At 50.7% G+C, this 13,937-nt stretch overlaps 1 long non-coding RNA gene across 1 annotated transcript; it reads left to right on the forward strand.

Moving 5' to 3' along the window:
- The first annotated feature begins 1,168 nt into the window (after positions 1 to 1,168).
- Positions 1,169 to 8,806, forward strand: LOC141572448 (uncharacterized). Its single transcript, XR_012497805.1, has 3 exons — positions 1,169 to 1,239; positions 1,540 to 1,676; positions 7,370 to 8,806. It is a non-coding gene; the product is annotated as an uncharacterized LOC141572448 (long non-coding RNA).
- The last annotated feature ends 5,131 nt before the right edge of the window (positions 8,807 to 13,937 follow it).

Consider the following 13,937-nt stretch of genomic DNA (forward strand, 5'->3'; position numbering starts at 1 on the left):
TTTCTCTGCATCTTTTTCTCTTGAATGACATACTCAGGCAGCCCTGTCACTGGAAACACTAAAGACGCTACCCTGCCAGAAACCAGGCCACCCAACCTTGTGTCCAGAGCTTCTCCCATGGCAGCGCTGGTCTCTGCTCTGAGGTGCAGAGCTACCTAGCATCTGTCAGCTTTTCCATGAGCACCTGTGTGCAAGGCAGCCTTCTCAGGCCTTCAGAGAATTTCTCAATGCCCCGAGGGCTCTCCTTGCATTCCCTCCAGCCAGGACCCAATTCCTACTTTTCAAGGAAGTGAGGCAAGGCTGCTAGCTCTGCAGTCTCCTGGGGCTTTCTGGCTCGGCAGAGCGAAACCGTACCAATGCCTGCTGCCGCTGCAAGCCCCTTCCGCCTTTTCCTCACCTCCCTCCTCCAGCATGTTTCCAGTCCTGAGAAAGAGCATGATGGGGACCTTGAATTTCCTTTGGCTTTTAAGAAAGAGGCTGTACTTTCATTCACAGAGTCAACAAGCTGAGTGGCAAAGAGAAAGCAGAGATACACTGGGGTTTGCCAGTGACTGCCTTAGAGCAGGAAAGTCTCACCCTACGTGTTGCACATGAGGCAACAGAGGCTCAGAGAAGGGGAGGGGCTCAGCCAAGGTCACACAGAGAATATCTTTTCCTCGCTCTAATAAGCTTTTCTTTCCACAATTTTGTGTTAAGTGCCAAACTGTAGGCCACCCCCAGAGAAGAAGAAGAACAAGAGAACCAATCTCAAAGTCTGCATCTCAGCCATAGAACCCTCTGTGTTACGAGGCCCCAGGGAAATGCAACCCCACAAGTTTGAAGTGAGGAGGCCCCCTCTTGAAAAATCAGTTAAAATGCCCTCCTTTATGCATATGCCAACTTTGACTTCAAAAAGACTTTATTCCCAAGGATAAACAACCCCATGTTTGTGTAATATAATTAAGTGAAGGCATCTTTAAATGTCATAGTAGCTTGTGCCCATTTCAAATTGTTATGCATCAACAGAACTTAACGAGATAGCCAAGCCTTCTCCGTGCTGTGAGACTGAGATAAGCCACAGCACTGTGGGCCCTTTAATAGATTGCCAAAATAAAGCATTTTCTATGCAAATTATTCATGCAGTGGGACAGTTAATCGCTTGCCAAGAGCCCGCCCACTGCCTCTCTGCAATTAGTCGTGAAGTTGAAGGAGCTCCAAACTCCACAGGCGCACTCAGGGCCTCCTACTCCTGGTTTTCAGGTGAGCGGAGACTTTGTTTCCCTGGTGGTGGGCCCTGGACTCCCCCGCAATGGAGACAGGTGAAAGGAGTGCGGGGGTGGGCAGCAGGTAGATAGCGAAAGGTGAAAGTGGAGGGCTGTTCCTGGAGTGTCGCCCTCACTAGATATGCATGGTGTGTACTTGTGCAGCCTCAGTTTCCTTTTCTAGTTGGGGTGGATACTGGTCTGAGACTCCTAACAGTCTGGTAATTCAGGGACAGATGGCAAAGGGAATTGGGAGCAAGCTCAGCTCTTCCCCGGCTCACCCACTTTTGGCTCACAGGAAACCAGAGATTCAAGACCAGAACAGGGATTTGGATTCAGGAAAACCTGCAGGGTCCCAGCCTGTCACCACTTCTGTCCTGGCAACTGTCATCATAGACACAGGAAGTCTCTGCGGCAGCCAAAGGAAAGTCCCAGGTAATTTAACCAGTGACTAGAACTCCCCATCACTGTCACATAAAATCACCCATTCCCTCGAGGTCCCCTCGCCCAAGTCTGTCTCTGAGTCTCTCTGTCCATGTCTCTGTTCTGTCACTGCCTCTCACTCTCTTTCTCTTTTTCCCACCAGCAGTTGGCATAGGAGCCTCTCCGGGGAACGGGGGGTGGGGGCAGCATCCAGTCACCTTCTGAAACATAACCAGAACAGATTTAATCTGGGAAAAGAAGATTGAGGTGCCTTGCTCTTGGACTGACTTGTGCAGTCCTGGTAATTCAGGGACAGGTGGCAAAGGACATTGGGAGCAAGCTCAGCTCTTGGACTGACTTGCACCCTGGACCTGGAATCACATGTTCACTCCCCAAAGAGGACGGAGCCAAGACTCTAGCCGACCTTTGGCCTCCAATCCCAAGATTTGGTGACATGGGCCAAACTCAGGTTGTCCAAAGGAGCAGACTTGCTCAATGAGGGACCAAGAAGCCCCATAAGGGTAAAAGTCATGGGTACGCACACAGGTGGAAGAAGGAAGGGACTGTTTTGGGATTCTGGGCAGCTTTAGAGGCTCATGACTCAGTTGGTGGGTTAGGACCTAGGCAAATCCCTGGGTTCTCAAGTTGATGCTTTGCTTATTTAACACAAGGTGATTTTTCTCATTAGGGTTTGTTAATACATCAAAATAGCAGTCATTTAACTGAGCAGAGTGAAGGATGATGGATACTTGCCTTGATATTCTCTGACAGCCTTTTGATGCACCGAGAGCCCCAGGGAGGACGCCGATGAAAGATCATTTGATTGGGACCCTGAGCATCGGCTATGCTCCTTCCCACGCTGAGTGCTGGTGACTCTGACAGTCGAGCCGAGCAGAGCAGGTGGCTGAGCTCCTGTGGCCAGGCCAGCTCCAGAAACACCTAACACCTGTCTACTCCTCAAAACCAAAACGACTTGAGAGGAGCAGCTTATTGAGCCCTAGCTGTTGAGTCACATTAGAGACAAACTGCTCAGGTCAGCCAGTTGCTGCTTCCTTGGGCTTCCTTCCTTTCTCTCTCATCGGCCACTAAAACCCAACTGTGGCCTCAGTGTGGCCCAGGAGGTGTCACTCTGGTTTCACTCAGTAATCACATCTGGTCCTTGCCTTGGACTCCAGGGCTAACTACTTCATCCTAAGTTGTCATGGGGCTCAAGGCTCCACTGGGTCACCTGCCCAGGATGCCATGTTCCTAAGCTTAGAGCTGCTCTTTGCTCAGACCAGCTTTGCCAGCCCCACCCCTAGCTCCTGTGGCTGGGGCCCTACCACTTGCTGTTGCTCAGCCCTCCTTGCACCTGGCCTTGCTTCTCAGAGGAGCACAGCCCCGAATTCCTATTGCTAAGCCCAGCGATCTGCAGATTCCTCCCCCAATGCATGGGATCAGGGGCACGGAGCCCATGCTGGGGTATGCCTGGTGTTTGCCGCTACCTATGGCCTCCTGGTTCCTACTGCATGACTCTCAGGCAGCATCTGACAGCAGGTGGGGTGTGACCGAGGTGGGGATTCTTCCTACTTCCTCATCCTGGGCTGGCTCCAAATCCAGGCCCCCTGAAGTCCTTCTCCCTCAGTGACTCAAGCTTGCTTTTCACATGTACAGACACCACCAGGCTGCCCCTTGCACGCTTATGACTCTGGACATGTAGGTCTGGACTGGGGGAAGGCAGAACTATGGGACTCTGAGCCCAATACGGAAGGGCAGGCCTGAGAGACTGCAATGATAGAGGATAGTCCAGAGGGTGAAGAGAGAAGACGAGGCAGGATGGGAATGCAAGATACTGAGGAAACTTTACCCACTCAGAAAGTAGCCAAGGCATGATGCTGTGTTTTCAGCTTTGGAAAGAGAATAGATAAGTTCCCCTTTCATCCTCCTCTTCCCTTCCCCATCCTATGGCCCTTCCTACAAAGGAGTTTGTCGTGCTGGGCGGCTTGCGGGGTCTCTGGTCCCGCTCCCCTCATAACGCAGGACATGGTGAGGCCAAAAAGGAACACCCACGGAGCCATAGGTAGGGGAGTCATACCACTATATTCTTTCTGGCGGCACTATACTCTCACTGGAGGCTGGATCCACACTGTCCGCAAACCGCCATCCACGCTTGCCAGCCCAGCCGCCATCTTCTTGCTAGCCCCCATTCTTTCTCCTCTCCTCCCTCCGTAGCCGCAGCAGTTATATTGGCGGCTAATTGGCTAACTGGCTACAGCTGACGGCCAATCAGCCACAGCTGACGGCCATCTACTACCCGAGCCAGCACTCCTCCACGTGAGGCCGAGAGCCTGTAAACTACTTTCTGGGGCTCTGCCCCCACAGAGTTGTACTGAGATAGCTCTGTTATGGGTCTCACAGCATCTAGGGCCTAGCCTTGGGACCCATCCTCCTACATGGACATTGTTTCTGTAGAAAATGCATTCTGAACACCTAATGGCTCCCAAATGGGTTTCTGGAGCCTAAAACCTGTATAGCCAGAGCTTGTCTACACTGCTGGACACATGCAGGCTTGTTCCACACTGGATAAGACCCCTGATGGACCATGATCATGGCAGCCTATTTCCCTGCCTCTTTGCTGGCAAGTCCTAGTGTTCCCAGAGTGCCCACCAGAGCTCAGGGCACACCTCAACGGGTAAGAGAAAAGTGACTTTATACGCAACCCCCCCCACGACCCAGGAATCTGTATATTTAATTCCATCCCTCCTAGGTGATTCTAAAACACTGCCAGGTGTGCGAACTCTGATCTTGTCAACTGCTTCTTAAAATTTAGTGTGCATCAGAATCATCTAGAGAGCTTGATGAAGCATAGATTCCTGGGCCCCACTTCTTGAGATTCAGATTCAGGAGAACTGAGGCTGCACCCAAATAGTTGCGTTTCTAACAAGCTCCAAGGTGATGGATGCTGCAGGTCCATGGACCACTCTTACAGTAGCAAGAGGCTGATCCAACCTCTCAGCAAAGCAAGAGAGGAATGCTCAACCCACGTAAATGCCCAACTTGATGAGGGCTTGGGTTCCCACTTGAGGAGGGCAACAAAACTCCAGTTAAACCCAAGCGGGCCATGTTACCACGTGCCATGCCTCCAGCCTGGCCCAGACGGCCAGGGCATCCATTAAGACTGTGAGCTCCTGCCATTGGCTGGTCCCTCATTGACAGATTGTCACTGTCGGCAGAAGCTTGGCCAATGGCAATCAATCAGCAGGCCAGAACTGCCTTAAATACCAGCAGAGCAAACAGCCTCAGACAAAGCTGCGCCATATATCAATTACCAAGAGGCTGCATGCTCCTCTGGGCGGAGGGAGCCAGAGCAAGCGGCCAGGGCTGCTGCCCCAGCTGATAAGGGCCCGCATTGTTCAGGGACAGCTGGCGCCCCGATAAGGGCCTGTTTGCTGGAGATAATGGCAGTGGGCAGGCGCCTTGCGGCAGTTTAGAATTTCTTGGGTCTCCAAGAAAGGTTCTATTAAGCCCACTGACCCCAATTGAATATTAATTAGCTAATTAACGGATTTATTGTTCCACGCCATTTCTGGAGAGGCCATTTTTTTCGAGTGCCATTATTTTTGTAAATGATTTTTCGCATTGTGCATAATTGAATCTTTGCAGCTGCCAGCATCTTCTGCATGATTTGGCAAAAAAAAGGAAGCAGAAGCACTTAGGGTTTTTTTCCCCCTCTCTCTCTCTGAACAAATGTTTTCAGCCCCTCCTGCTAATGCTGAAGCGAGGGGGAAGGAGGGGGGCTGGCCCTGTTTCACAGGTTTATTTTTTAAGCTGAACTGCAAAGTCCGCACTCCTTTGCCTTTCCTTTTGTAGGCAGTTGAGGGCTGAGGCACTCCGGGCGGTCCCGCATTAGGCTTTTGTCTGGCTCTCTTCAAACTGGCCATACTTAGCTTTTCTCAGCCCAAACTCCGTAAAGCATTGTGCTTTATATTAGGGGGTAGGTAGAGGGAATAAGGCCTGAGCTTGTCCCACCAGAAGCTCCTGATGGAGGGTGGCCAGCTCTGATCAGCAGGGCAGCATTTTCTGTGGGCCCTGCCTCCGATCCTGCCCTTACCTACTCTAGCCGAGCCTTCCCCTCACAGGAGCCTCCCCTGGGTTTGGTTGCTCTGGGGGAACAGAACCTCATCCCAGCACCTCTCTGCTGCTCTTTAATAAGTCTTTGCTCCAAATTCCACACCAGAGCTGCTTGATTCCCTGGAGCTGGCAACTGCCCATAATGAGTTGACCCGGACAGTCCCACAGGCAAATGGCTGATTGAATCAAACCCATTCCTTAGCAGAGGGTTTGGAATGGGGGTGGGGGGGTCCATGTGTTGGGATGGGGCTGGTGTGGGCAGCTCAGCAATATTGTCAAGCAGCATTGGGCAGCCCCCTTGGACCTCTCATCCCCTTCAGCATCATTAATGAAGCTGGGGGCAGGTGCGGGCTCCAGGAATATTAGTCAGGGCCCCCCAGTGGGTGGGTCTAAGGAAGGCTTGTGCCCAGGACCTACCCCTGACTGCCAGGAGCTGCAGAGCTTTATTGGGATTTTTTATTAAGCCACCTCTTCCTGCCCTCATCCCTGTCCCCATCCTGCTGCTTGTGCTCAGAAAGAGGAATTCTGAGGGTTTGTTTGAGCAGCGAGATGAAACAAGAAGGAGTTCTTGCAACCTCCTCTGCAGACACTGGCCAGGACCACTCCATCTGCCCATTTCCTTTGCTCTGGACTGAAATAAATGCCCATTGGACAGACTGACTGACGGTCATGGGCAAAAGTGGAAAGGACCCCAAAAGTCTGGCTAAGAACTGGAGTGGCCCTTAGAGTTGGGGAGGGGGTCTTTCAGCCTGTTTGAATACCTCCGGGCTGGGAAGTTCACAAGCACTGAGGCAGTTTAATAATGAGAAGGGTTGTCCTTCTATGGAGTCTACGGCTCTTCCCTAGAACCACCCCAGAGTCTCGTTCTCCTCATGACAGCCATTCAGCTAATAACTAATAATCATAATAGTATCTGATACTAATTGAGGAACTACTATATGCCACACACAGTAGTAGGTGCCTGTATATCCCTAATATACATATAATATACTTAGCCTAATATCCCTGTGAGGTGATGGGATTCTGAGGCACAGACATGTGACATAACTTAGGCAAGATCACAGATGAAAGCAACAGCACCTGACACCAAACCTCCCTTTGCCAGACCCAAACCCCTGACCACTCTCCTCCACAGCCAGGAACACCATGGCCCCGAGCTGCTCTCTGCAGGGTAAACAAGCCCGCTTGCTGCAGATGCTCCTCATTACCAAGGTCTCCCTTCTCTCTGCCGTCCTGGACCTTTTCCCTAAAGTTCAAAGCCCACAGGTGGTCTGGCCAGGAGAGAGCAGAGTAAGTCTATCACCTTCCACATTTTATACACTGTACTCTGGTAATGCAGTCTGGTTGGCCAGAAGGTTCTTAGCAAGGGGTCACGCCCCTCTACTGCACCTCCTGCCCTCCAAGGTTCAGACTCATTGTTTTGAAATGGAGCCAAAAAGATTAGACTTGAAGAACAAAGACATCAGAAGTAGGGCAGGCCCCGAGTGCCTACTACCAGCAGCTTAATGAAGCCATAGGTGTTTCTGTTCCTTCATTCTGCTTTCCTGGGTGTCAGCTTCATTCTAAGGATTCTTTCCTTTGTGTTTGTCATGCAGGGTCTCTGGTCCCTCTCCCCGCACAAGAACGCAGGATATGGTGAGGCCAAAAAGGAACACCCACGGAGCCATGGATGGGGGTTCATACCACTATAGTCTCGCTGGCGGCTGGGTTGGAGACCCAGGAAGCAGGAGCCACACAATCTGCAGCCTGCCATCCACTTCTCTGCCAACCAACCCACCCCTTGCTAACTGCAATCCTAGAGCTTGCTAGCTCAGCCATGGCAGTTATATCAGTGGCCAATGGCTAACTGGTTACAGCTGACGGCCAACTAGTCACAGCTGATGGCCATCTACTACCCGAGCCAGCACCTTTCCACATGAGGCCAAGAGTCTGGAACCTGCTTTCTGGGACTCTGTCCCCACTGTACTCATAAGGTGATTCCAGTGGTAAATAGGGCTACCTGTCTCCTTATTTACACACAAAAAGGAATACAGAAAACCTCTCTTCTAGTCGTAGAACGTACTCATAAGTCCTTCGTCTGATCAGGGTGACGTGAATATCTGGGCCAATAATAGATACCAGCTACACACGCTTGATTTAGACTGAGCACCTGTGGAATGGAGGTTGGGAGTCAAGCAAATGTCCACCACAGGGTAGATGGTCCCTGTTGAGAGGAAGATGTTCATGCTTTAGCTCTAGTTCAGTCTCTCAACCAGACGTGCATTGCTTCCTCCTCAATTTACCAAAGAGAAATTCACCTGCAGCTAAGCTCATTCTCACCAGAGGACGGCATATTCCTCCTCGTATACCAATTTTTATTTCTCTCCAAGAAATATGACCTAGAATTATTGTGCTAAGGAAGTGTTTGACTCATTTCTGATCTTGGTTTCACAGGGTCCTCCATTCGCAGAAAATGCCCCCACCTGAGTCATTTGGGATATTGGCAGCATTCTCTATTCATTTCTCCACAAGCCCCAAATGTCTTCCTTGGTAATGGGGGGCAGAGGAGGTGGCCACAGTTTATCTCAACGCATAGAAATTGTTTGCCCGATGTGAAAACCTTTCCTTTGGCCATTTTATTCTCTAATGGAGATGCCCTAAGAGCAAGGCATAGGTAAAAGTCTTTGGGAGGAGATGTGAGAGGCTGGGTTTTCTGAAAAGGGAAAAAGCAGAGCTTGTAAGCTGTGGCAGGGGGGAGCATTTCACCGCTGCATCCCCAGGAGGGTTTTAGTATACTTTTTTTTTTTTTTGAATGGATATAAAAATAAAATTGCCCAGCAGGGGCTCATGAAGAGCAAGCCATGCAAAACTCATTTCTCACCTGGGCAATTGAAACCGCAGGTGTCCCCACCCCTGGTGTTGGCTCCCTGGGATTCACACTGTATATCACTCCAGAATGAGCTTTCAGAGTGCAGATCTGATCATGTCCTTATTCCGCTTACAAAGCTCTGACATTTCCTTGTTGCCTCAAGGATAAAGGCCCATCTCCCCAGTCCAGCATGAGAACCCCTGCCAGCAGCCATGCCACTCTCCTCCAGCGCCTCTGCGTTCTGGGCTGCAAGCACGCCAAGCTGTGGGCCGCCCTCACCCAAGCCCCACTCTGTCCCACTTCTGGGACTTGACCCACTGTCTGCCAGGCTCATCTTCCCTTCGATGATAGTTCAACGATCCTTTTCTCAGAAACTTTTCCTGTCTCCCAGGCTGAGTTAGTCACCTTTTTTCCCTTCTTTCTGATGCTTTGTCGTGACACTGATCACACTGAGTTATGGCTCCTGGCTCCCCACCTTTCTGTGAGAGGTTTGGAGGGCAGGGACTCTGTATAGTTTCATTTGTATTGCCCTTGCTTTAGATACTCAACACACATTAGGTGGATAGAAAGGTAGATAAAAATGGAAGGAAGATGTAGGGATGAATGAAACCAGTCTCACTTGTTTTCTGCCTAGGCCAATAGACGTCCATCAGGGATGCTTTGTGATGCCTGAACTTTTCACCAAATAACGGTAACCTGATAGCCAGTGACTAGCGACCAGCCACAGGGCTCTGCCCTAGGCCATGTCGTGCTCAACTTGTAGCCAAGAGTGTGGCTACTTTTAATCAGCATTATTATTCCTTGGCAGAGGTGGCATTTTAAAATGTCACTCATTGTGCTGAACTCTGCCACCTGCTGACACCTTCTGGTCTGTCAGGCCTTGGAGTCCTCCCCAGTAAAGGGCACCCTCTGACCCCAATCATGTGCCTTGTGCCACAAGTCAGAGACCATCTAGTATCTCCATGAATGGCACCCCTGTACTTGTAGCCTCCTTCCCTACTTCTGGCAGGTCCCTCCCCACCAGCACACCTGGCCACCTGCTCTTCCAGGAGCTCCCCAAGCACAGTCCCACTGTTAGGCCTTTGCGCTTGCTTTTGTCTCAGCCTGAAGTGTCTTCTCTCATGTCTCCACCAGATAAATCCTGGACCAGCTCAGATAACCCCATTCTGCTTCCTGGGCTCCAACCTGACCCACCAAAAGCCTTCTCGTTGGTACTCTTGCTCCACTGCAGGCTGTCGCTCTGTTTGCATAGGTAGAGCTCTGACTAGAGATGCCCAGTGAGCTTCTCTGTGTGCTGCCAGGAAGCGAATATTGAAAGTGTCCGTGAGATTCATGGCTTGGAAAACACAAGACTTGTGCACTTTGTCTTGCTGGAACCTATGACAACTCTCATATTGCCTTGTACATAGAGGCTTAAACTCTTCTGCTCAGCTTCCAATTTCCTGTTCCCCACCTCAACACCAATCCCATTCCACATCCCAATGTCCCCTCTTCTGTTTCAACCAGCAAGATTCCAGCCATCCCCCCTGTACCGGTAAGGTCGCCCCTCATAGCTCTAGATTTCCTCTGCAAGAAGCAACTCATATCTGCTCCTCTCTTATATTTTGTGCCATATGGGCCACCTCCTCTTCAGAGTCCTCACAACGTGACACTCATCCACTCATTCTGACCATGACTGGCTTATACTGATGATGTATACCTGAGGTCCCACAGAGCAGGTACCCTGTCCCAAAGTGCGGAACAGCTGACTTCTATCTTCTCCTCTGTATCGCCTGGCTACCGTACAATGGGTTTTATTTCCTCGCCTGTAAAGTGGGGATATTAGCCTGTACATTCCCAGGGAGGTTGTGAGACACTATATAACAATGAAGGTGATAGGCTTTAATAAGCAGAAACATTTCTATTAAGGGAGTTGTCATTGGCCCTGTTGTGTGGTAAGTTCCCAGAGGGTACATACTGTGACCTCAGGCTACTCTTATTTGGTGAAAAGTTCAGACATCACAAAGCATCCCTGATGGACATCTATTGGCCTAGGCAGAAAACAAGTGAGACTGGTTTCATTCATTCCCGCACGTTTCTTCCATTTCTCTTTTCATGTACCCTTCTATCCACCTAACGTGTGCTGAATATCTAAGGCAAGGGCAATACAAATGGAACTACACACAGTCCCTGCCCTCCAAACCTCTCACAGAAAGGTGGGGAGTCGGGAGCCATAACTCAGTGTGATCAGTGTCACGACAGAGCATCAGAAAGAAAGGAGAAAAGCAAAGCCTGGGAGATAGGAACGTTTCTGAGGAAAGGACCGTTGAACTATCATAAAAGGGAGGATGAGCATGGCAGACAGTGGGTCAAGTCGCAGAAGTGGGACACAGTGGGGCTTGGGTGAGGGTGGCCCACAGCTTGGCGTGCTTGCAACACAGAACACAGAGGCGCTGGACTGCCCAGAGGGAACAAGGGGCCCTTGATATACTTGCACCCTCTAAAGTCTCTTCAGGCCTAAGGGCATTATTTTGCTGGACATCGGGGCTATAAGCAGTGAGGGTAAGTGGAAATGTGAGCATTTCCCTAGAAAATAAAGGTAACCAGAAGTTTAATGGGGATCACCACCCAGATGGGGTCAGAAGCCTGGAACCTACATATACTGTGGGACTCTGGAATCTGTGCCCCTTCCTCTGTATGGTGTTTTTATTCTTGCTTGTTTCCCTATAAAAATCAGAAGACAGAGCCTGAAGGTATACAGAACTTGGAGAATGCAGGAAGGAGAGTGAGGAATATGATGTCTCACTCTGCAAAGCACTGCTAGTGGTGAGGGTCACCAGAAACAAAGCCAGTAGTGGAAGGTAGAGTCTGACCTGTGGTTGGCTGGATGAGGGTCCAGGGCTTACACTCCGGAGGCCTTGGGGTCACCAACAGGACAGATCATGTCACTTCCCCCCCCTTATGTTCTCACTTTAATGGGGCGTGGTTATGGGCTAAATACTGGTACACATCTACTGCTGGTGGGGCTGGGAAGAGAGCATGCAATTACAGCCATGTCCCTTGGGAGGGGACTCAAGGGCTCCCAGAATGTAGGAGTGGGAGGGACTTCATGGATTATGTAGTAAAACCTCTCAATGAATACAGGGAAGCAGAGCCAGATGGAGTCAGAAGCCCTAAGTTAAAGAAAAATATTTTACAGCATCTCTTCTGTGATTTAAAATAAATATCTTAAGTGCAAAATAAAACTTCATTTTTGAAATGAAACAAACTTACATACATGCTGAAATTAAGATTGCCCCTTTTCAGATAGTCTGATTCTTTAGTTTGGTTTTTCCACCTTGCAGGTCCCAGACGGGCAGACGGGAAGGATCACAGTGAAGAGCAGGGTTGACATTATTTCCTGGAGTCCGAGGGCCTGAGCAGGGGCCTCCCTTCATAGGATCAAGCTGCTTCTGGAGGTAGTGAGCTCCTGTTTCTCAGGCAAAGGCCACCTCATAATACTTGGAGGTATTTTCCACTACCCTTTCTACTCTGTGCACCTGCTCATGAGCCAAGGGGCTGGGGCTGGAAAACTCCAGGACCATGGAGAGCTCCAAAGCGGTCTGCAGCCCTGATCTGGTTCCCCTTCCTACTAGGTGTGTTGAAACCTTGGATTTGGGCAGAGATGTTTGGCAGCACTGAGGCCCCAGAAAGGCTGGCAGACACCAGTCAGGACTGGTTTTCCCTTTCTCCCTCTTCCTCAGCACCTATTCTTCGTCTTACCCTGCCAGCCTTCCTGAACTCACTGGGACATCCGACTGGAGGGAGAAGAGCCTGTGATGCTTCCACTGCCTCCCTTCCCAGCAGCCTGGGAAGGCTTCTATGAGGAGCCACTGCCTGAAGAAGGGCAGGTAGTAGGGCAAGGAGCAGGGTCCCTCTTTAGATGGGAAGTTGTAGTAATTAGCCTTAACGGATAGGGAAGGGTAGCCCATTCCGTTGCAGGCAAACGGGATTTTTAAATCATTTTAAGGGCTGTGTCAGCTCTCAAATGGCCTGTAGTGGGCCTTCGGGCTTGTAATTAGCTCTCTTGTCTCTAATGAAAGCAGAGGGGCAGGAGGAGCACTCACTTAATGAACATAGGGATTACTTTCCAGTAGGCCCTAAGTATGCACACAGGTGCATGGGAGGGGTGAGGACAGGGCCTGGCCATCTGGGCCCCAGGCTGAGGGGAGCCAGCCTGTGAACTTGGAGAAGGGGGTCCAGGGTCCACCTAGAACCAGTGCCCACCTCAACCCTACTTTGTGCAAAGTCCCCTTCACTCCTTCACTGTGAGAGGCCAGGGGTGAACGGTGGCCTCCCCAGTCTAGGAGTGAGGGGCTCTACTGTTGGCCAGATCCTGGAAATCCGTAGCCCTGCACGAAAGCCCAGGAAGAAATATGTAGGGGTGTCACAGAAGCCAGACAAAACAGCCCTTCCTCCAAGGGGTGCCTACAGGGCATGTTGTTGGCAGCAGATGGGAGCCCCCACACTTCAGCCCAGTGGTGCACAGCCAAGAGCCCCCCTCTGGACCCCAGGAGCCAGGAATGTCTGTTAGGAGCCCTCAGGCTGAGCCTCCACCCAGAGCTCCTCCCTGCTTAGAACAGACCAGCCGAGCTGAAGGCGGTGAGGTCCAGAGAGGAAGAAAAGGAGGGCTGGTCGTGCCAGCCTCATCGCCCGTGACCCTCTGGGCATTGCCAATTTCTGCTTTTACAGCAAATCCTCTTTTTCCCTGGAAAACTGGTCATGCGGAGTCTGCAGAGAAACCTACTTTCCTGATGCATCCTCTGTGAAGAGCAGTAATTCCAAGTGGTCAGAACAATCAAGCTAGAATCCCCAGAAGCTGTGGATCCAGCCAACGTGTACCCAATTAGTGGCATTATGGGGCAGGGAGACTGTGATGGCAGCCAAGAACCCAAGCCTGATTTTATGGTATTTTAAGAAATAATATTTATTAACCTGAAAACAAAGAAGAGAAGCACTAAGCAGGCATCAGTGCAGAGCGACGCTTCCTCTCTTCCATGCACTGTGTGCTTGAGCAGGATCCTTGCTTGGAATGACGTTTTAGGATGCAGGAGACAGAGCCCTGGGCCAGGCCGAGGGCCAGGAGGCCAGGCTCCCAACCCAGGCTGGCTCCAGTGTGCCCTCACTTCTCTCTGGGTCTCGGTTTCCCCAAAGTGAGCCTATTGGATCAGATGATTTCTAAAAGTGGGCAAGAAAAGGTCATTCCTTCCCACTGTCCAGAGTAGGCCTCCCTCTAGCCACTTGCCACCACTCAGCACTATCTGTAGCTTGTTATTGCTCTATTTGTTTTTCATCAG

Source organism: Rhinolophus sinicus, linkage group LG06 (assembly GCF_036562045.2).
Source record: "Rhinolophus sinicus isolate RSC01 linkage group LG06, ASM3656204v1, whole genome shotgun sequence".
NCBI lineage: Eukaryota > Metazoa > Chordata > Mammalia > Chiroptera > Rhinolophidae > Rhinolophus > Rhinolophus sinicus.